General features: G+C 39.8%; 1 long non-coding RNA gene across 1 annotated transcript; it reads right to left on the bottom strand.

The window, feature by feature from the left end:
- Positions 1-451: 451 nt before the first annotated feature.
- LOC106724466 lies at positions 452-15,727 on the bottom strand. Its single transcript, XR_001360272.1, has 3 exons — positions 15,718-15,727; positions 9,646-9,653; positions 452-484 (listed from the first exon to the last, which is right to left on the bottom strand). It is a non-coding gene; the product is annotated as an uncharacterized LOC106724466 (long non-coding RNA).
- Positions 15,728-23,329: the final 7,602 nt, after the last annotated feature.

The following is a 23,329-nucleotide window of genomic DNA, read 5'->3' as shown; positions in this document are numbered from 1 at the left end:
GTGACTAAAGCACCGCAGAAATATAAAACATTACAAGAAAATACTGTGAACAACTCTATGCCAACAAATTAGACAACCTGAAAAAAATGAATACATTTCTACAAATATACAAGCTTACAGGAATGAATGCGGAAGAAAGAGAAAACCTGAACATACTGTGAGAGTGAACCAGCTATCTTTTCTGTCAAAGAAAGGAGCTCGCTGCCATCTTATGTCCCACCATTTTGATATGACCTTCAGATTCTTTCAGGGGGCCACCATCTTAGGTTCTGCCTTACCTTCCCCTTCCTCTGAATTACCCAATCCTGCAATAATGGGAATCTGAGCTCTGAACCCTGACCAATCAGGTCAGAGTTCAGAGTGAGGGTCAGGGCAGACTCCGAATCAGGAAATAAAACCAGAACAGACTTCTAGTTTGGTGTGCTTTTGCCCATGATTTCTAGCTGGCAGGAGCACCCTTCTGTGCAGAAGTAAATTTGCCTTGCTGATCCATTTTCGAGTGTTTGTCCCATTCCTGCGACATTGTTGAGAGCATTTCTAACAATTTGGGAGCTCATCTGGGATTTAGCCATGTTAGCGGGTCGTTTGGACCCCCCCCCAGAGGAGGTGCGCCCCACCATCTCCTTACGGTGGCCTTTGGGAGAGGGAGGCCTACCATACTCTGAGCCAGCAACAGACTCCGGATCGAAGGTAGATTGGCAATGCAGGGGAGGGGCCCAGGAAACCGCAGTGACCAAACCATTCTGTGCACAGACCAAGGTACAAAAGTCTTCAGAGAGAAGTAAGTAGTGCCTTGGTGGTCGGGACCTCCTGGAGTTTGTGTGTGTGTGAATGAGATGCTTCCCAGTAGCAAAGTGAGTGTGGAGTCCCTATTCCAGGCTCACGGCCAGAGGTGGACAAAGAAATGGGAGAGGAGTGCAAGAAACCTCTAAATTGGGGCGGGGGGGGGGCGGTGAGCCTCTAGTAGACACACAGCAGAGTGTGAGAAATCCTCAACTTAATAGGGGGGTTGAGCCTCTGGTAGACATACAGTTAAACCGTAGGGATGAGCAACAAAAATTCCTCCAGAAGTAAGATGAGAGGACAGGGGAAGAAAGTTCAGATTCCTCCAGATAGTCCATTGGGGTGTATGCTCCAATACTGGGAAGATAACTCTAGAACTAAAGGGAAAAGTAAGTAACAAATGATAAAATATTGCCATTTTATCTGGACACAGGAACCCATTCTAAAACCATCTGTATTTTGGCCCAAATTCGGGTCTGATGAGGATTGGGTTTGTCAACTTCTCATAGAATATGTTAATGATAAAAGTGCAGTCACTCAAGAGAAGATTGACTATGCTCTCTGTTGGAGAAAGGAACCAGTAGTCCTTTCCCCCTAAAGGCAGAGAAACCTAAAAGAGAACAAGGGGGGACAGACAAATGGGATCCCTTGAATTGCCTTTCCCCTCTCTATGCCACCACGAGACAATCTGAGAAAACATCCAAGATGGCTGATTTACAATCCCAACCTCCCCCTCAGGTGGAGGGCTGGCTTGATAAGGCTCCAAACTGTGGCCAGGAGGCTTCTGCGCCACAGGAAACCTCCTTTTCTAGATTACGAAAAGAACCAGAGCAATGCAAAAAGGATATTCACAGCTGTTATAATTGTAATGCGACGACCTGCGGAGACGACCACCAGGGAATCAGATCAAAGATTTAGGAGCCCTTATTGAGCTGGCCAGCAACTACAGTTACAGCACCCTGCAGAGGCAAAGGCTGAACTGCAGCCCAGACTATAGGAATTACAGCATTTTATTTACAAAAACCACAAAGTTACAAAAACCTTAGTTCCCGACACAGTATAGTATCAATACCTTCCTATCTATGTGTTTTAGGAACAGAGAGTACAGCATATGGAGAAGGGGCCATGAGACCATATCTCAAGGCCTGGCCTGATGTCAGTACATTCCTATCTATGTGTTTTAGGAACAGAGCACAGCGCGCCCCATCTGGCCGAAGCGCCAGATATGCAGCCCAGCACAATAATAATGTTATGGTCATAAGGAAACCCCTCTAATGTGTGGAAATAATTATTGTGTGAGATGTTTGCTGTGTAAAGACCCCAATACTCTGTAACTTCCAATATGTGGTGAATGCCCCACTATCTTGATGTGCATGCCCTAAGCCTTTAAAGTGTAAACACCCAGCTCCTAGCATAAGCCACACTGTCTAGCCCACACACCACACACAACATGGAGGAGGGAGAATAGGCTTTGTAAATGTTCCACTCACCAGTTCAGAGGTGAGGGAACTTAAGAAAGAGTTAAAGCCTCTGCTGGAAGACCCACATGGTGTAGCTGACCAATTAGATCAATTTCTAGGCCCACAAGTATATACATGGACCAAATTAATGTTCATTTTAGGAATCCTATTCTTGGGAGAAGAGAGAGCAATGATTTGAAGGTCAGCTATGGTGGTCTGGGAATGAGAGCACCTGACTGGCCCTGAGGCACTTTCAGCAGAGGTAAAATTTCCAAACCAGGAGCCCCAGTGGGACCATAACAACATGGACCATAGAGGGCACATGAGAGATCTTAGGGAGCTAATCATTAAAGGAATTAGGGAAGCAGTTCCCCAATCTCAGAACCTGAATAAAGCCTTTAATATTCAACAAGGCAGAGAAGAAGGGCTTTCTGAATTTTTATCAAGACTAAAAGATCAAATGAAAAAATACTCTGGGTTAGACCCTGAGGACCCATTGGGTCAAGGATTATTAAAATTACTAGTGGCCCAGTGCATGAAATCTGTGCACATTAAAGGGGAATTAATTAGAGGAAATATTTTAATATTGCTATTGCCCTTTATAATAGAAGAGTCTGACTGGCCCCATCCCCATTGGGCAACACCAAGTCCCGGCCAGCCCCACCCCCATCAAGCCCCACCCGGGGGCGGGGTGTGCAGCCTCACGTCCCAGTGCTGGGGCGGGGAGCATGGCCTCAGGTCCCCAGACCCCAGCGCCGGGGTGGGGGGCACAGCCTCAGGTCCCCCGACTCTAGCCTGTGCCACACATCCTCACCCAGACCTGCTGTACCTCAGGACCCATCAATGCACCTCCTGTTTTCTGGTCGTTTGGTCATTACAGATGAAAATAAAGTCATGCATTTAAGCATGCACATTCATTTTCAATGCCCAGTTTGTCTACATTCTCTAAATTGCAAAATAAATAAGATCTTCAGCCAGATAGCATCAAAATGCCACGTTCTTTATATAATGACACACACCATTTTCTCCACTCAATATACTCCATTTGAATGGATTAAATGTATGTGACTCACATGAAAGGCACTGCTGCTTGCTCTTAATAGAGGACACATTAGCTCATTACCTAACGCCAATCTGTTTGGGCAGTGGTTTAAACGGTATATACTGACTTGAAGAACAGAAGGAAAAATAACAAACAACAACAACAAAAAACAACGTTCAGTGCTATGGATGGCAGAATCCTCTCCCTTTCCCTTTGTTTTTTTTCTGCTTTTCCCATAAACCTATTTGCACTCTGCCTGAAAATTAACACAGAAGAAATAATCAGATGCTGTAATCTGCATTTTATAGTGCCATTTGAGTACAAAGAGGTGTTTTTTCAATCTTTACATTTTTATTTTAATCAATGCAGCTCAAACTTGCTCCCAACGTTCCAGGAGCCAGGCCAACATGGCTGTGCAGACACACCTTTACTAGGTGCTGTCAGGCTTCAGGACTGGGGCAGGGAACACGCCAGGTGTTGCTGGAAATGAATCAGCCCTCCTCTCTACATAGCAGGAGTCTTTTCATTATAAAATGCAAAGCAGCAGCCTTTTTCCATTACCCCCATCCCCAGCCCTCCTCCCGGGAGGAAGGAAGGGACTGGGAGGAAATTTACTCTGGGCTCTTTGATTTCTATTATTTAACTGAGCCCAGTGACAGCTGCTTCTCTGAGTGCAACACCAGTCTGCTCAGGGGTAGCCACACCTGGAAGGCAAATGGCAGAGCTGACCAGGAGCTTTGACCAAGCCTGAGCATGTGGGTCACAGCAACCTCGGAAGGTGGGCTGCTCCCAAAGATTCTAGGCTCCTCCCAGCTCCACACCCCAGCCCTCTGCCCTCCCCCTTTCACCCACAGGTGCCATCGGCATGGTGTGCCCCAAGGCTTGGTGTGCAGATGCCAGGGTTGCAGGTTCAAGACACTCTGCCTCCTCCTGGCACTTTGATCCATAAGCATCAGCAGGGACCTTTCCACTCGGTCTTGGTGTTTGGTCACTGCTGACGTTTTCTGGACTCTATGCCAGGGACAGCCAGGACCTTTGCCTCTGACCAACACAGTCCCTGCAGCCTGCCTGAGGTACCCCCAGTTCTGGGAAAGTGTGGGGGCATGGCTGGCCTGGGTGAGGGGCCTTGGGGGGGGAGTTGGCTAGCTGCCCCACCGTCAATTGGGGTGGAAGAGGCTGATCAGGGGTGGGGCCGGAGGAGGGGCTGGGCAGGGCAGCCATCTTATGACAGTATTACAGCGTGAGGGTAAATTCGCATATTACCTCTTTATTATACAGGATATTTAGTCACTAACAGTTGGCCTGACATTTTGAGAAAATTACAGAAATTGGAAAGACAAAGGCTTAGAGGAACTATTAAGAGAAGCCCAAAAGTATATATATATATATGTAGAGATGAAGAGAAACAGAAACAAAAATCTAAAATAATGCTTACCACTATGGAACAAGTAACCCAGGGAAGGACTGGCCCTAAGAGCCAAAAACAGAGACCACCACAATGGGGGCTCCCTAAGGGAAGAGGAGCACCAGGGCAAGAGAAGGGAAAAGGAAAGAATAAATGCTATAGATGTGGGAAGGAGGGACACTTCAAGAGAGAATGCCCAGAATTAAAGAGAGAGGAGAGGGTAGTACCTCTCATGACTTTTGATTAATACTAGAGAAGTCAGGGGCTCTTTTATGTTAAAGGGTCCTACCAAGAGCCCTTGTTAAATTTAGAAGTAGGACCTGATAGGGAGGAAGTAATATTTCTGGTTGACTCAGGGGCGGCCTGTTCCTCTCTAGTATATCACCCCACATCCCTGAGCCTATCCAATGAACATTTACTAGTTTCAGGAGTGAAGGGTGAAGGCTTTAGTGTGCCCATTTTAAGGAAACACAAGTCATGTACAAAACCCAGCAGGCCCAGACAGAATTTGTACCTGAGGCCGGGACCAATCTTTTAGGTTGGGATTTAATGACAAAATAGGAATCGGGGCACAAGAAAATGCAGGTCTCCCTTAATCTTTTGTCTACCAAAGAGGAGGAGAAGATCCTCCCTGAAGTCTGGACCAGTGAAGGAAACTGGGGAGGGTTAGATATTCCCCCAATTCAGGTTGAGTTAAAGAATAAAGGGGAATCAGTCAGGAGGAGACAATACCCAATCCCATTAGAAGGGAGAATGGGGTTGCAACCAATTATAGAAGGCTTGTTACGGGATGCCCTCCTTGAACCCTGTATGTCTCCTTTCAACACTCCTATTCTGCCAGTAAAGAAATCAGATGGATCTTACAGACTAGTCCAAGATTTAAGGGCAATCGATCAGATTGTTCAGAGAAGACACCCTATAGTTCCGAACCCATTATACTCTACTCAGAAAAATACATCATAATCATGCTTGGTTCATTGTAATTGATTTAAAAGACGCCTTCTGGGTTTGTCCTCTAGCAAAGGAGAGTAGAGACATTTTTGCTTTTGAATGGGAAAATGCGATTACTGGGAGAAAACAACAGTATCGCTGGATGGTTTTGCCTCAAGGGTTTACATACTCACCCAATCTGTTTGGGCAGATTTTTGAGCAAGTCCTAGAGAAATTTGAGACTCCCCTCTCAGTTAGACTAATCCAATATGTATAAGATCTATTGCTCTCAGGAATTAACAAAGGAGAAGTTACTGATACTACTATAGGTTTACTTAACTTCCTAGGTCAACATGGTTTAAGGGTCTCAAAAACAAAGCTACAATTTGTGCAAAAAGAAGTAAAATATTTGGAACATTTAATAAGTGAAGGGAAGAGATGATTAAGTCCAGAAAGAAACTCAGGGATTACTAACATGCCACTCCCAAACACTAAAAAGAACTTAGAAAATTCTTAGGACTAGTGGGATACTGTAGGTTATGGATTGATTGTTATGCGTCTAAAACTAAGGAACTGTACCTCAAACTTTTGGATGAGGAACCGAATCCCTTTCTGTGGAAACCTGAGGAGATGCAGTTAGTAGTTCTCAAAGAGGCCTTAGTTACTGCCCCAGTGCTGGTGTTACCCTCATTGGAGAAATCATTCCATTTATATGTTAATGTGGATAAGGGAACTGCCCTAAGAGTTCTAACCCAAGAGCATGGGGAGAAAAAACAACCGGTTGCATACTTGTTTAAACTACTGGATCCAGTTACTAGAGGATGGCTTGAGTATGTTCAATCTGTAGGAGCAACCACCCTATTAACTGAAGAAAGCAGAACGCTGACCTTTGGGGGAGCATTAATTGTCAGCACTCCACATCAAGTTATAACCATTCTCAATCAAAAGGTAGGCAAGTGGCTAACTGACTCCCGGATATTAAAATATGAGGCCATTTTATTAGAAAAAGATGACCTAGTACTTACTACTGACAGCTGTCTAAATCCCACTGAATTTCTAACTGGAGGAGGGGCACTGGGTCATGTTGAACACCATTGCATGGATCTCATAGACTACCAAACCAAAGCGAGACCTTACCTCAGGGAAACCCCTTTCTCTACAGGGTTTAAACTCTTTGTAGATGGTTCCTCTTGAGTGCTTGAGGGAAAAAGGCACAAAGGATACTCTGTTGTAGATGGGGAGCAATCCACAGTTGTGGAATCAGGGAGACTGCCCAATGGGTGGTCTGCCCAGACATGTGAATTGTTTGCCCTCAATGAGGCTTTAAAATTTTTAAAGGGAAAGGAGGGAACCATCTATACAGACTTAAAATATGCCTTTGGCGTAGTGAACACTTTTGGAAAAATCTGGACTGAAAGGGGCTTTATCAATAGAAAGGGATGAGATCTAGTACACAAGGAATTAATCTCCCAGGTATTAGAGAGCCTAATGTTACCTGAAGAAATAGCAGTAGTACATGTGCCTGGGCATCAATGAGGCTATTCCATTGAAGCCCAAGGAACAGATTAGCAGATGAGGCTGCTAAGGAAGAAGCCCTCCAGCCTGTAGCCCTGATTTTTCATCTCACTCCTGTTCTTTCCCCACTTGCTACCCTGGTTTTCACTCCACAGGAGGAAGAGCAGCTAGCCAAGATAGGAGCCTCCAAAACTCCTGAAGGGAAGTGGCTCTTACTGGTGGGAGGGAAATGCTTTCTAAGACCATTATGAGGGAACCAGAGGCCCATTGCATGAATTCGTGCAAGAGTAGACCTTTTTTCCCCTAGCTGCTGGCACCGGCTTTCCTCTGGCACCCGGGACCCGGGCTTCCCTTGTAGCCCTGGCTTCGTCCGGAAAGACATCCGATCTAATTAGCATATTACACTTTTATTATTATAGATTACTAATCCAATTGCATAAAGATAGTCATTGGGGCCACAGGCCATGTGTGATGCTGTTCTTAAGAACCTATGGGTGTGTAGGTATATATACTGTCACAAAGCAAGTTGATGAGAGCTGTATTACCTGTAGAAAAATGAACAAGCAGGAACTGAGGAAACAACTATCAGGAGGGAGGAACCCAGGCTTAAGACCATTTCAGAGCATCCAGGTGGATTATACTGAGATGTGTAAAATAGGTAGCCTCAAATACCTTCTAGTGATAGTAGATCATTGGACTAATTGGATTGAAGCCATTCCACTACCGAGTGCTACAACCAATAACATAACTAAGGCACTCTTAGAAAATATAATTCCTTGCTTTGGATTGGTTGAGAACATAGATTCAGATAATGGAAGCCATTTTACAGCCACCATTATTAAGGAACTAATGAAAATCTTGGGAATAAAATGGGAATATCACACACCCTGGCACCCACCCTCCTCAGGCAAAGTAGAAAGAATTAACCAAACTCTGAAAAGACACATCACCAAATTAATCCTAGAAACTAAGCTTCCCTGGACAAAATGTCTCCCGATTGCTCTTCTCAGAATTAGAACAGCCCCTCGTAAAGACATTGGGATAGCCCCTTATGAGATGCTTTATGGATTACCTTATTTAGGTTGAAATTCTGACCTGCCAACCATGGAAACCAAGGATCAATTTCTTAAAAACTATATATTGGACCTCTCCTCTACTCTCTGTCAGGTTACAAGGACTACTTGCCCATACCCCACCTCTTGAATTCCCGGTACATCCTTACCTACCCGGTGATCATGTCCTGATCAAGACCTGGAAGGAGGACAAACTTGAGCCAGCCTGGGAAGGACCTTATCAGGTGCTCTTCACAACTGAGAATGCTGTTTGCACTGCAGACAAAGGTTGGACCCACTACACTCGGATTAAGGGAACTCCGTCCTAGAGTTCCGACCAATGCCAGACAGTCCAGTTTCTCCCCGTATGAGTCTGGGTCCCCAGAGACTTGCCCGGAACTGGAGTTCAGAGCAGTCAGGAGCTTGAGACTCCCTCCCGATTGAAAAAGACGACCGTGTCCTCAGTTGCCAGCCCTTTCCACGTGCGCCTCCATACCTCTGCACTTTACTTCCGCACCTCCTCTGAGTCTCAGTGTGCTTTTCTCTTTCCTTATAGTTGTAGAATTTCCACTCAGCCAGCCTTCCTGTGGTTCTGGATGATGTCCGTTTTTTTTTTTTTTTTTTTTAATTGTATTTTTGAAGTGGTTGTGCGAGGCAGCAATTTCCGGTGTTTACCTGTGCCACCATCTTGGTTTCTCCTTATCTATCTCTTTATTTATTTGTTATTATTCTATTCTCTGTTGTTTTGTTCATATATTTAATTTCCCTCTTCCTTTCTGCTACCCCAATTCCCTTTCTCTTTCTTTTTTTTTAACTACTCAATTTTGAAAAAATATTTTTGTCTCTTTGCTTTTTCTTTTCTTATCCTAATTTTGTAACTTGTTTCACTTCTTAAATTTAAGCTTATCTGCCCTCTACTCTATCCTCCTTTATGATTTTTTTTCTTCCCTTCTCATTATTTTTCCCCCTCCTCTATTCTAAACCATAGTCCTTTCCCTATTCCTCTAATTCTTTATTCTTATTTTCTTTATTGAAGCTCTGCAACTATAGATTCTTCCTCCCACTTCTTGTTTTTTGTTTGTGCATTTTGGTTTCTTTGTTTGTTCTGTTGTGTTTTCTTCCCATAATTTTACATTTTTATTTTTTATCATCTTGCTCTCTTTTCTCTTTTCTAATTCTCTTAGATCTGGTGGTCACTTTTTGGGAGAGACTATAGGGGTTTTCTGTACATTCTTATTGTGTTCCTTCTGTTTTGTGTGTTGTCTTATTGTATTTTGTGCTGTTCAATCAGCACCTCCACAATGACTGACACAACATGGTCAGGCGTGAGACACATAATCAGACATATCTGAGAGCAGACTTCGTTCACATATGGGATAATAACCTTCAAGACCCAACTACAACAGGGAACCCAAATATCACAAGTAAGAGGCCATCCTAGAATACCTAGGCCAGGACCTGAGAGACTGTAATACTGGGTCCCACAAAACACCTACTTTATAATACCAGCCACAAAAATCTGGGTGGCATGGCAGTTTTATCTAATATATAGAAACAAATACAAAGGAACAAAAAAATGGGAATATAAAGAAACAACCCCCCCCCAAATAAAAGAAAAGGAGAAATTGCCAGAAAAGGAACAAAATGAAATGGATGCAAGTAAGTTTTCAGATAAATAATTCAAAGTAATGGTTTTAAGGATGTTAAAATATCTTAAAATGAATTACAAGCAACTCTATGAGAATTATAAGGAGCTGAATGAGAAATACACCAAAATGAATAAGAATCAAGAGGAAATGAAGAATGACATAGCTGCAATAAAGAACACCCTGGAAGGTTGCAACAGTAGAGTAGAAAATGCTGACAACTGATTCAGCGAGTTGGAAGACAAGGTAAAAAAAACACAAGCAGAGCAGCAACTGGAAGAAATTAAAAAGCAGGAAGAGAGTCTAAGGGAGCTTTGGGAAAGCATGAAACAAAACAATATCTGCATAATAGGGGTGCCAGAAGGAGAAAAAGCAGAGCAAGGAATAGAAAACCTATTTTAAGAAATAATGACAGAAAATGTCCTTGACTTTGTAAAGGAAAAAGTCACACAAGCCCAAGAAGCACAGAGTCCCAATTAAGATGAATCCAAAAGACATACACCAAGATACATCATAATTAAAAAGGCAAGTGTAAAAGACAAAGAAAGAATCTTAAAGGCTGCAAGATAGAGACAGGAAGTTACATACAAGGGATCTCCCATTAGACTATCAACTGATTTCTCAATAGAAACATATAAGGATAGAAGGGAATGGCATGAAGTATACAAAGTGATGAAAAACAAGGGACTGAATCCAAGACTACTCTATCCAGCAAACCTATCATTCAAAATTGAAGGTGAAATCAGGAGTTAGCAGACAAAAAAGGTAAAGGAGTTTATTACCAACAAACCAGGGATGCAAGAAATGCTAAAGGGACTGTTGTAAAAAAAATAAATAAATCAAAAGGGAAGAACACATGCATAAGGAATAAAAATGGCAATAAATAAGGACCTATTGATAATAACCTTAAATGGAAATGGATTAAATGCTCCCATCAAAATACATAGGATAAGAAAACATCACACACACACACACACACACACACACACACACACACACATATATGCAGTCTACAAGAGGCACACTTCAGAACAAAGGACTTACACAAACTAAAAGTGAAGGGATGGAAAAAAATTTTTCAGGCAAATGTAAATGAAAAAGTGCAGGGGTAGCAATACTTATATCTGACAAAATATACGTCAAAGTGATGGCCATAAGTATATAATGAAGACCACTTCATAATACTAAAGGGATCGATACAACAAGAGGCTATAACTCTGGTAAACATATATGCAACCAATACAGAAGCACCCAAATACACAATACAACAACAACAGCAGCAGCAACAAAACAAACAAACAAAAACTTGTGGATGATAGCAAGTGAGATATCAATAGCAATACAATCATAGTAGGGGACTCTAATACCACACTGACATCACTGGTAAAACACTTCTAGACAAAAAAATCAACAAGGAAACAGCAATTCTAAATGACTAACTGGAACAGATGTAACTACTAGACATCTTCATAACATTTCACCCCAAAGCTATAGAATATACATTCTTCTCAAGTGCACATAGGGCATACTTAAAGATATACCAAATGTTAGGACACAAGGTAAGTCTCTGCAAACTCAAAAAGATTGAAATCATATCAAGCATCTTCTCAGACCACAATGGCATGAAATTAGAAATCAGCTATTATAAAAATACTCAAAAACAATCAAATACATGGAGGCTAAAATTGCATGCTATTAAACAATGAATGGGTCACCAAAGAGATCAAAGAAGAAAAAAGAACCATCCTGGAAACAAATTAAAATGAGCACACAACAGTCCAAAATCTATGGGACACAGTGAAATCAATTCTGAGAAGGAAAGTAGGCATTATAGGCCTACCTCAAAACAAACAAACAACAAAAAGAAAACCACAAGAAAAACTTGTAAGAGATATCTAACAGTATAACTTAAAGAATAAGAAAGAGAACAATAAAAGACCAGAGTAAGTAGAAGAAAGGACATAATAAAGACCAGAGTAGAAATAAATGACATAGGGACAAACAAACAAACAAACAAACAAAAAATGCAATAAAACCAAGAGCTGGTTCTTTGAAAGGTTAAAGGAGATTGATGAACCTCTACCCAGACTCACCAGGAAACAAAGTGAGAAGAACCAAATAAACAAAATCAGAAACAAAATATGTGAAGTAACACCTGAGTTTACAGAAATACAAAGGATTGTAAAAAAAAATAATAATAATATGCATGACTATTTTCCAACAAACTGGACAACTCTAACAAAATGGACATATTCCCAGAAAAATGCAATCTTCCAAAACTAAATCAGGTAGAATCAGACAACCTAAATAGGCCAATAACAATTGATGAAATTAAAGCTGTAATAAAAAAAAAAATAAAAAAAAAAAAAAAAAGCCCTGGTCCGTATCCGGTCACAAGGTAGTTTAAACAAACATTCAAAGAATAACTAACACCTCAAAATATTCCAAAAATTCTAGAGGGAAGAATACTTCCAAGCTCTTTCTATGAGGCTATCATTACCCTAAACCAGGGGTCCTCAAATTATGGCCCGCGGCCCGCAGAAAACATTTATCTGGCCCGCCAGGTGTTTTTGCCGCCGCTGCCTGTTGCTTGGCAGCAGACTAGTTTTTTTTTTAACTATAGTCCGGCCCTCCAACGGTCTGAGGGACAGTGAACTGGCCCCCTGTTTAAAAAGTTTGAGGACCCCTAAACCCAAAACAAGATAAAGACACTACAAAGAAAGAGAATTACAGGCCAATATCTCTGATGACCGTAGATTCTAAAATAACAAAATTTTAGTAAATCAGATCTAGCATTAAAAAGATCATACACCATGACCAAGTGGGATTTATTCTTAGGATGCAAGGCTGGTATAATATTCACAAATCAACAAAGGTGATACAACACATGAACAGATTGCAAACAAAAATCATAGGATCATATGAATTGATGCAGAAAAAGCATTTGACAAAATCCAACACCCTTTTTTGATAAAAACTCAAAGTGCTAATAGAGGGATAATATCTCAATATAATAGAAGTCATGTATGACAAACTTACAGCCAACATAATTCTCAAAAGGCAAAAACTAAAATCATTTTCCTAAGAAGTGGAAAAAGACAGGAATGCCCTCTTTCACCACTGTTGTTCAAAATAGTAGCAGAAGTCCTAGCCATAGTGATCAGATAAGAAGAAATAAAAGACATCCAAATTGGAAAGGAAGAATTAAAACTCTCATTATTTGCAGACATCATAATACTGTACATAGAATACTCTAAAGACTCCATAAAAACTACTATATTTAATAAATGAATAAAGAAAGGTACCAGAATACAAAATTAACACCAAAACACTATGGGATTTTTATTTATTTTTATTTTAAATTATTTATTGTTGAATGTATTACATATGTCCACATTTTCCTGAATTGTCCTCTCCCACCCTGCCCCTGCTCCGTAGCCCAGGCCTTCACCCCCCTATTGTCTGTATCCATTTGTTATGCTTATATACACAGTTCTATGGTTGCTCTCCTATGCCCTCCCAACCCTCCCGCCCTCGCCTGCCATCTGAGGTTTTATGGTCTGTCCAATGCTTCTATGTCCCTGGATTTATTTTTGATCAGCAGTATATGTTGTTCGTTATATTCCACAAATGAGTGACATCATGCGATAATTATTTTTCTCTGACTGGCTTATTTCACTTAGCATAATGCTCTCCAGGTTCACCCATGCTGTTGTAAATGGTAAGAGCTCTTTTTTTACAGCAGTGTAGTATTCTATTGTGTAGATGAATCACAGTTTTTTAACCCACTTATCTGCTGATGGGCATTTATGCTGTTTCCAAATATTAGCTATTGTAAATCGAGCTGCTATGAATATAGGGTATCATATATTCTTTCTGATATGGTGTTGCTCATTTATTGGGATATATTCCTAGAAGGTGGATTACTGGTTCAAATGGGAGTTCCATTTTTAATTTTTTGAGGAAACTCCATACTGTTTTTCACAGTGGTTGCACAAGTTTGCATTCCCACCAGCAGGGCACAAGGGTTCCTTTTTCTGCATTTGTCATTTGTTGATGATAGCCATTCTGACACGTGGTGAGGTGACACCTCATTGTCATTTTGATTTAAATTTCTTGGATGATTAGTGATTTTGAGCATTTTTATATGCCTCTTGGTTTTTTATATGTCTGTTTTCAAGAAGTGTCTATTTAGGTCCTTTGCCCATTTTTTGATTGGATTGTTTATCTTCCTTTTGTTAAGCTGTATGGATATGCTATAAATTTTGGAGATTAAAACTTTATCAGATGTAACATTGGTAAATATGTTCTCTCATTCAATGTGCTCTCTTGCTATTTTGTTGATAGTTTCTATTGCTGGGCAGAAGTATTTTTTTTATTTTTTTTTTGATGTACTCCCATTTGTGTATTTTCTCCTTAGTTTTCCTTGTCTTAGGAGATGTGTCGGTAAAGATATTGCTTTGAGATATGTCTGATATTTTGCTGCCGATGTATTCTTCTAAGATTTTTATGGTTTCCCATCTTATGCTTAAGTCTCTTATTCATTTTAAGTTTATTTCTGTGTATGGTGTAAGTTGGTGGTCTATTTTCATTTTTTTGCATGTATCTGTCATATTTTCCCAACACCGTTTATTGAAGAGACTATCACTGCTCCACTGTATGCTCTTAACTCCTTTGTCAAATATTAATTGAGCATACTGGCTGGGGTTGATTTCTGGGTTCTTTGTTCTGCTCCATTTGTATATATGTCTGTTCTTGTATCAGTACCAGGCAGTTTTGAGAACATTGGCTTTGAAATATAACTTGATATGTGGTATTGTGATCCCTACAACTTTGTTCTTATTTCTCAGGATTGCTGTGGCTATTCTGGGTCTATTTTTATTCATTATAAATTTTTTGAGAGGTTGTTCTAAGTCCATGATATATACCATTGGTATTTTAATGGGGATTGGGTTGAATCTATAAATTGCTTTGGGTAGCATGGACATTTTAATGATGTTGATTATACCAATCCATGAGCATGGTATATTCTTCCACCTGTTTATATCTTTCTCTATCTCTTTTATCAAAGTCCTATAGTTTTCTGTATCCTGTTACATTGCCAAATTGATTTATTAAATATAGTACTTTTTAATAGAGTCTTTAGAGTTTTCTATGTATAATACCATGTCATCTGGGAATAATTACACTTTTACTTCTGTTCCAGTTTGGATACCATTTATTTCTTCTTCTTGTCGGATTGCTGTGGCTAGCACTTCTAGTACTCTGTCCAACAGGAGTGGTGGAAGTGGGCATCCCTGACTTATTACTGTTCTTAGGGGAAATAGTTTAATTTTTTACTCATTGAGTATGTTGTTGGTCATAGGTTTGTCATACAAGGCTTTTATTATGTTGAGTTATGATCCCTCTATTCTTACTTTGCTGAGAGTTTTTATAAAAAAAGGTTGTTGGATTTTGTCAACTTGATATGATTATGTAATCTTTGTCTTTCAATTTGTTTATGTAATGAATCACGTTTATTGATTTGCAACTATGCTACCAGCTGTGTATCCCCAGAGAAAAACCCACAAACCCACATAGTCATGGTGTATGATCTTTTAGATATATTGCTGGATACCATTTGATAGAACTTTGTTGAGTAATTAGCATCTATTTTCATCATGGATATGGGCCTGTAATTCTCTTTCTTTGTAGTGTCCTTATCAGTATTTGGGATTAGGGTAATGTTAACTTCCTAGAAAGAGCTTGGAAGTGTTCTTTCCTCTTGAATTTTTTGGAATAGTCTGAGGAGGATAGGTTTTAGTTCTTCTTTAAAAGTTTGGTAAAACTCCCCTCTGTGGCTGTCTGGACCAGGGCTTTTGTTTGCTGAAAGTTTTTTGATGACTCCTTCAATTTCCTCTATAGTTACCAGCGTATTCAGATTTCTTAATTCTTCCTGATTGAGTTTTGGAAGGTCGAATTTTTCTAGGGATATTTCCATTTATTCTAGGTTGACCAGTTTGTTGAAATAGAGTTGTTCATAGTATTTTTTTTAACTCATTTGTATTTCTGTGGAGTCGGTTGTTACTTTGCCTCTTTCATTTCTGATTTTGTTTATTTGGGTCCTCTCTCTTTGCTTCTTGGTGAGCCTGGCTAGAGGTTCATCGATCTTCTTTATCCTTTGAAAGAACCAGCTCTTGCTTTTATTGATCTATTGTATTGTGTGTGTTTTTTGGTCTCTATGTCATTTATTTCCACTCTGATCATTATTATATCCTTCCTTCTGCTCACTCTGGGCTTTTCTTGTTGCTCTCTTTCTAATTCTTTAAGTTGTAAGGTTAGATAATTTATTACCAGTTTTTCTTGTTTTTGAGGTAGGCCTGTGGAGCTTTGAACTTCCCTCTCAGGACTGCTTTCACTGTGTCCCATAGGTTTTGGATTGTTGTGTTTTCATTGTCATTTGTTTCCAGGATGTTTTTTATTTCTTCTTTGATATATTTGGTAACCTAATCATTGTTTAATAACATGGTAGTTAGCCTCCATGTGTTTGATTTTTTCATTGTTTTTATTGTAGCTGATTTCTAATATTATGCCATTGTGATCAGAGAAGATGCTTCATATGATTTCAATCTTCTTGAATTTGAAGAGAATTTCCCTGTGTCCCAATATGTGGTCTATCTTTGAAAATGTCCCCTGTGCATGTGAGAAGAATGTATATTCTGTAGCTCTAGGGTGAAATATTCTGAAGATGTCAATGAAGTCCATCTGATTTAGTGAGTCGTTTAGGATTCCTCTTTATTTGTTGATTCTTTTTGCCTAGATAATCTATCCAGTTATGTCAATGCAGTATTAAAGTCCCCTACTATGATTGTTTTGCTGTCTATCTCTCCCTTGATATCTTCCAGAAGTTTTTTTTTATGTATTTGGGTGCTTCTGCATTGGGTGTATATATGTTTACCAGTGTTATAACCTCTTGTTGTATTGATCCCTTTAGTATTACAAAGTGGCCTTACTTATCTCTTGTTATGGCCTTCACTTTGAGGTCCATTTTGTCAGACATAAGTATTTCTACCCTAGCTTTTTCTTCATTTCTCTTTGCCTGAAAAATATTTTTCCATCCTTTCACTTTCAGTATGTGTGAGTCCCTTGTTCTGAGGTGGGTCTCTTGTAGACAGAAGATATATGGGTCATGTTTTCTTGTCCATTCAGCCACTTAATATATTTTGATTGGAGCATTTAATCCATTTATGTTTAAGGTTATTACTCATAGGTACTTGTTTGTAGCAATTTCCATTCTTTATGCCTGTGTTCCTTCTTCCTTTTATATTTCTTCTTTTTACCACAGTCACTTCAGCATTTCTTGCATTGCTGGCTTGGTAGTGATAAAATCCCTTAGTCTTTTTTTGTGATGCTCTTGATTTACCCTTCAATTTTGAATGACAGCTTTGCTGGATAGAGTATTCTTAGATTCAGTCCCTTGTTTTGTATCACTTTGTATACTTCATTCCATTCCCTTCTGGCCTGATGTGTTTCTGTTGAGAAATCTTTTGATAGACTAATGGGAGACCCCTTGTACATAACTTTCTGTCTCTCTCTTGTAACCTTTAAGATTTTATCCTTGTAATTAATGTTTGCCAATGTAATTATGACACATCTTGGTGTGGGTCTTTTGGGGTCATCTTGTTTGGGACTCTCTGTGCTGGTGTGCCTTTTTTCTTCCCCAAATCAGGGAAGTTTTCTGTCATCATTTCTTCTAATAGGTTTTCTAATCCTTGCTCCTTTTCTTGTCCTTCTGGTACCTCTATTATACGTATTTTCCTTCGTTTCATTATGTCCCAACGCTCCCGTAGCCTCTTCTTTTGCTTTTTATTTTTTTCCAATTGCTATTCTGATTGGGTGTGTTTTACTGCCCTGTCGTCTAACTTGCTGATTTGATCCTCTGCTTCCTCTAGTCTATAGTTTTAACCTTCCATTTTTTTTGTAGGTATATCATTCTTTATTTCCTCTTGATTTTCTCATCCATCAGATTTCGGAATGGTATGAGTGTCTCAGAATTCTTTTTCTGACATATTTCATGTCTCCATTTCATTTAGTTCATTTCCTGGCAATTCCTCTTTTTCTTTCCTTTGGATTTCTTTTTGTCTCCCCATTTTTGCTCTCACCAAATGGTCCAGGCACCAAGTCAAGTGGTGCTGGTGGCTGAAGTGGTGGGCTTGGTGGGAAGGTCGCTCACTCTGAGACTCACTGGTGAGCCCAGGCACCAATTTGGGTGGGACCTGTGGTTGAAGCAGGAGGCTTGGTGGGCTGGTTGCATACCTCAAGATTCACCAGAGGGCACATGTGACTAGTCGCATGGGTCTTGTGACTCTATCGGCCGGCTTGGTGGGAGGGTTGTGAACTCCAAATCTCACCAGGGGACCTCGGTGCCAAGTTGTGCAAAGGGTCCAATCTCCGAGTCATGCGTGTGGCCTATGGCTGAAGCAGCATGTTGCTGAGAGGGGAGTACACTCTGGGGCTCACAGGAACCTGCAGCTGAGGAGGCTGGAGTCCCAGTGTCTGTGGGTCTGCCTGATGAGGTAACAGGTCTTTGGCTGGAGTGGCTGTACGGTCCAGAATGGTGTCTGAGGCCAGTCTTAGTGGTGGTGAAGCTGTGCTCCTACTCACAGCAGCTCTCCCTTTCAAGATGGCATTGTTTCTATGCCAGAGCTGGTCACCCTGGGAGTGCTTGCAGCAGGTACCAGTGACTCCCTGTTTAGTTGAGCTTGGTCTGCCAACCCCCGAGACTCCTGCAGGATCTAACTATCCCTCACTCACACACATATCACACACTCCCCTTTCTCACTCACTCACACTGTCTCCCTCCCTGCTGTTCTGCAAGCTCCCATCTTTACTCTCTGTCTGCTTCAGTTTGTTTATCCATTCAGTAGTTGATGAGCATTTAGGTTGTTAAAATTTTTTACTATTTTGAGTAATACTGTTATAAACATTTGTGTACAAGTTTTTGTGTGAGCAGGAATTCCCACTTCCCTGAGATTAATGTGCCATAGTTAATTGCTGAGTCATATGGTAATTGCAATTCTACTATTTTAAGTTAACACCAGTAATGTATGAGTGAACTGATTTCTTTGCATCTTGCCAATATTTGGTGTTGGCACTATTTTTTTTTAATTTTAGTCATTTGGATAGCTCTGTATTGATACATACTTTACAAATATTTTTCCTAGTCTGTAGGTTGACTTTTTGTATGCTAGATATTAGTCTTCAGGACAGTATTTATATAAATCATGAAATCCCATTTATTGATTGTTAAAAAATTCAGTACCCTTTGGGGTCACATCTAAGACTTCAGCAAGCCCTAGGTTGCAAAGATTTTCTCCTATATTCTAAAAGTTTTATAATTTTACATATTATGTTTAAGTCTTTGATCCATTTTGGAAATTTTGTACAACATGTGAGATTTGGCTCAAGGTTCTTTATATATCTATTAATGTCTAATTCTTCCAACACCATGTATTGAAAAGATTATCCTTCCTCCATTGAAATTTTGCAACTCTGTGAAAAATTAGTTGTCTGTGCTTGTGTGGAGTTATTTCCAGTTTCTATGCTATGTTCTATTGATCTTTTCATCTATCCCCCCACGAATACCACAACTTTGATTACAGTAGCTATATATAAGTTTTAAAAATGGATTCACCAATTCCTCTCACTTTATTCTGCTTCTTTAAATACTTTTATTATTCTACTTCCATTAGCTTTCCATATTACTTTCAGAATTATTTATATCTATAAATGTATTTCTGCAATTTTTATTGGGATTGTGGTAAATCAGTATATCAATTTGTTGAGAATTTACTTATTTACTGTATTGAGTTTTCCACTACATGAACATGGAATGTCTCTACATTTATTTAAATCATCTTTGATTTATATCATCAGTATTTTGTAGTTTTCAATGCATGTTTTGTTGTTTTTCTACCTAAGTATTTTAATTTTTTATAACCGTAAATGGTATTGTATTTTTAATTTCAGTGTCCATGTGCTCATTGTTAGTATATGGAAATACAATTTATTTTTTATATTGTTCTCATATCCTGAGATCATGATGAACTAACTTATTAGTTCTAAGATTTTGTTGTTGTTGTTAGATTCCATGGAATTTTTATGTAGCCAATTATGTTATCTGCATTAAGGACAGTTTTACATTCCTTTCCAATCTGTATTCCATTTATTTTATTTTATTGTCTCATTGCACTGACTAGAATTTCCAGTACTATCTACACTAATAAAAGAGAGAAATGCAAATTGGTGTCACTCTGCTATGCCCACCAGCCAATCAGAGTGACTTCGCAAATTAATCCAACAAATATGGTGGTTAATTTGCATACGCAGGCATGGAGCAAAGACTGAAGGCTCCAGCCAGAGTGAAGACTGAAGACTGAAGACTAAAGACTGAAGACTGAAGAAGCTTGGCTAGGCTTCTCCCCTCAGGCTGGACCAAAGGCCTGGGTCCCAGGTGCTGGAGGAAACCAGTGCTGGCAGCCAGGGGAAGGAAGGCCTATTGTGCGCATCTTTGTGCAACAGGCTTCTAGTGTTAAATAAGAGTGTAAAAGACAGACATTCTTGCTTTATTCCATATCTAAAGGAGAAATCATTTTCTTTCATTATTAATCATGATGTAAGCTGTAGATTTTTTGTACATTCTTATTAATTTGAGAAAGCTCCCCTGTGTTTCTACTTTCTGAGGGTTTCTATTATGAATGAGTGTTGAATTTTGTCAAATGCTCTCTCTGTGTCATTTAATATGATCATGTTATTTTTTCTTCTGTCAATATGGTGGATTACATTGGTTAAGGTTTTGAAGATTTAACCATCTTTGTATTCCTATAATAAGCTCTACTTGATAATGTATTACATTTGTTTTTATATTTGATGGATTTTATTTGCTCACATTTTGTTAATGATTTTTATGTCTATATTCTTGATATATATTGTCTGATAGTTTTCTTTTGTTTCTACTGTCTTTTTCTGTTTTTGGAATTGCAGTACTACCTACTTCATTTTTAAAAAGTTGGAAAGTGTTCCCTCTGCTTCTATTTGTTAGAAGAAATTGTGTAGTATCATATTTATTCTTCTTTAAACATTTTGAAAAATTCTCCAGAGAAACTAGCTTGTCCTCATTTTTTAAACTATAAATTCAATTACTAAGAAGGTATGGAGCTATTTAAATTATCTATGTCATACCAAGTGAATTGGAATGATTTATGGAATTTTTCTTATTTGATCCATTACATCAAAGTCCTGAAATTTATGTGCATAGAAATGTTTGTAATATTCACTTATTATCCTTGGTATGTCCGCAGTATCAGTAGTTATATTTTCTTTTTAATTCCAGATATGACAATTTGTGTCTTCTCTCTTTTGTTGTCAGTCTTGCTAGAGATTTGTCAATGTTATTCACCTTTTTAAAGAACTAGCTCTTTTTGTCATTAATATTTTCTCTATTTCTCTGCTTACAATTTCATGAACTTTACTCTTATCTTCATTAGTTCCTACTTTCTGCTAGCTTTGGGCTTATATTTTTATTTTCTATTACTAGATTATTGAGGTGGGAGTACAGATTATAAATCAATAATATGATACGTTTCCTGTTTTCCAATGTACAAATTTAGCACAATAAATTTTCCTCTCAGCACTGCATTGTTGTTTTCCACAAGTATTGATCTATTAAATTTTAGTTTATCTTTAGTTATGAGTGTTTTTTAAATTCCCATGAGATTTCCTTTTTTTAATAAATCTTTATTGTTCAGATTATTACAGATGTTCCTCTTTTTTCCCCCCATAGCTCCCCTCCACCTGGTTCCCACCCCACCCCATATACTTACCCCCCGCCACTGTCCTCATCCATAGGTGTAAGATATTTGTCCAGTCTCTTCCCACACCCCCCACACCTCCTTCCCCCCAAGAATTATCAGTCCATTCCCTTTCTATGCATAACATTTCAAGAACAAAAAGTGTTTTAAGTCCCAATTTCAATGTCCAAGAGTTCTGAGTCCAAGTTTCAATGTCCGACAGTTCCTTATGTGTAGGTGTCAGCAATGATATTTCAGTTCTGGATGGTGGACAAATGGTGGCAATGCAGGTCCGACCCTCTCTGGTTTGATCCTGGGCAACCTGCAGCGACGCACAGCTGCTGACTGCTAGCATGGCAAAGTGACGTCAGCGTCCTTCATCTCTGGATTGTTTTTCCTCTTGTCTTCATGGCTGGAGCATTCCTGATAATTCCTCTCTGTTGCAGGAATCCACATGGTCTTGGAGTTGTTTTCTGAAAATATACAAACATATTCTCGACCGAAGGTTAATAAAGGGAATTTTACTTGGGGTCTTTTTTATATTTGCCCAAATGATTTTCCTTTGGCTTATTTTGACACCATGTGTGTTTTCCTGGGTGTCTTGCTGTTAGCATAAATGAAAAAATTTTTCTAGATGTAATTTAGTTACAGGATATTTTTCCTTACATGGTATTTTTCCACTATCCCCCCTTTTTTTGATTTAATTATTAGGAGGATTTTTTGGAAAAGTTACAATGCAGTCTAGGTAACTCTAAATTTTTTTAATTTTTTTGCACAAAAATATGACTGCTTTAGGATCATTGCATGTTAAGCAAATTTACCATGAAATGAAAATTTTGGTTAATACTTCTTGAGCCAATTTTAATCTGAAAACCTGACTGCTATTTTACTGTCAAATTTAATACTTTAAAAACAATCTTAGTTTACACTGTAAATATTAATGGAAAGGATTATTTTTGCATCCTTGAGAAGGCCCTGAGCATTCCTGGTGTTAGGCTGGATGTAGATATAGGGTAGCTGTTGTCAGCCAAGTCTCTGTTTTCTGGGTACCGATCTCAGCTGGGCCAAGTCTCTTTTTGTTACCTGGGTCCCGATCTGGGCTGGGCATGGGAAGCAAGAAGCAGCCATGGGGGCAGGAGACCTCCCTCAGAAGGGGCAAGTGTTCAAGCCCCTGCATGGTTGGGGGGGTGAGGATCTGTGTCCCACCTCTGTAGACCCCCAAGTTCTCGTCTGCTGGCCCCTTTGCGACTGTGCCTGTCTTAGGTTGTTCCTCCCAGAGGAATCTTACCCGTCTTTGACTAACCAGCCATCCTCCGGGGCCAAGCAGGGTGATGTGAGGTACAGTTCTGTCTCCTTGGTAGCCTATGCCCCTGTGGCCTCCACGCCCAGCAATTGCCTTGGGATCCCCTCGCCTGCTGGCAGGGCCCCGGCGTTGCACATATCTTGGGGAACCCAGGTTTCTTCTCCAGGGAGGGCCCAGCTCATGCCATTGGGCGAGAGACAGATCCACGGCACCAGTCACCACGAGGCTTCAACCTCAGCATGAACAGAGAGCTCAGGCAACAGCTGTGGGCAATTGGATTGTAAGAAGAGGGACCCTCTTGGCAAAAAGAGCAAGAGAGGTCAATACAGAATGCCCAAGTGCCTTCTCAGGGGGGCCCTCCCCAC

The sequence above is a fragment of the Myotis brandtii genome, unplaced genomic scaffold (genome assembly GCF_000412655.1).
Source record: "Myotis brandtii unplaced genomic scaffold, ASM41265v1 scaffold839, whole genome shotgun sequence".
Classification (NCBI taxonomy): Eukaryota; Metazoa; Chordata; class Mammalia; order Chiroptera; family Vespertilionidae; genus Myotis; species Myotis brandtii.
This window is presented reverse-complemented; position numbering and strand designations above follow the sequence as displayed.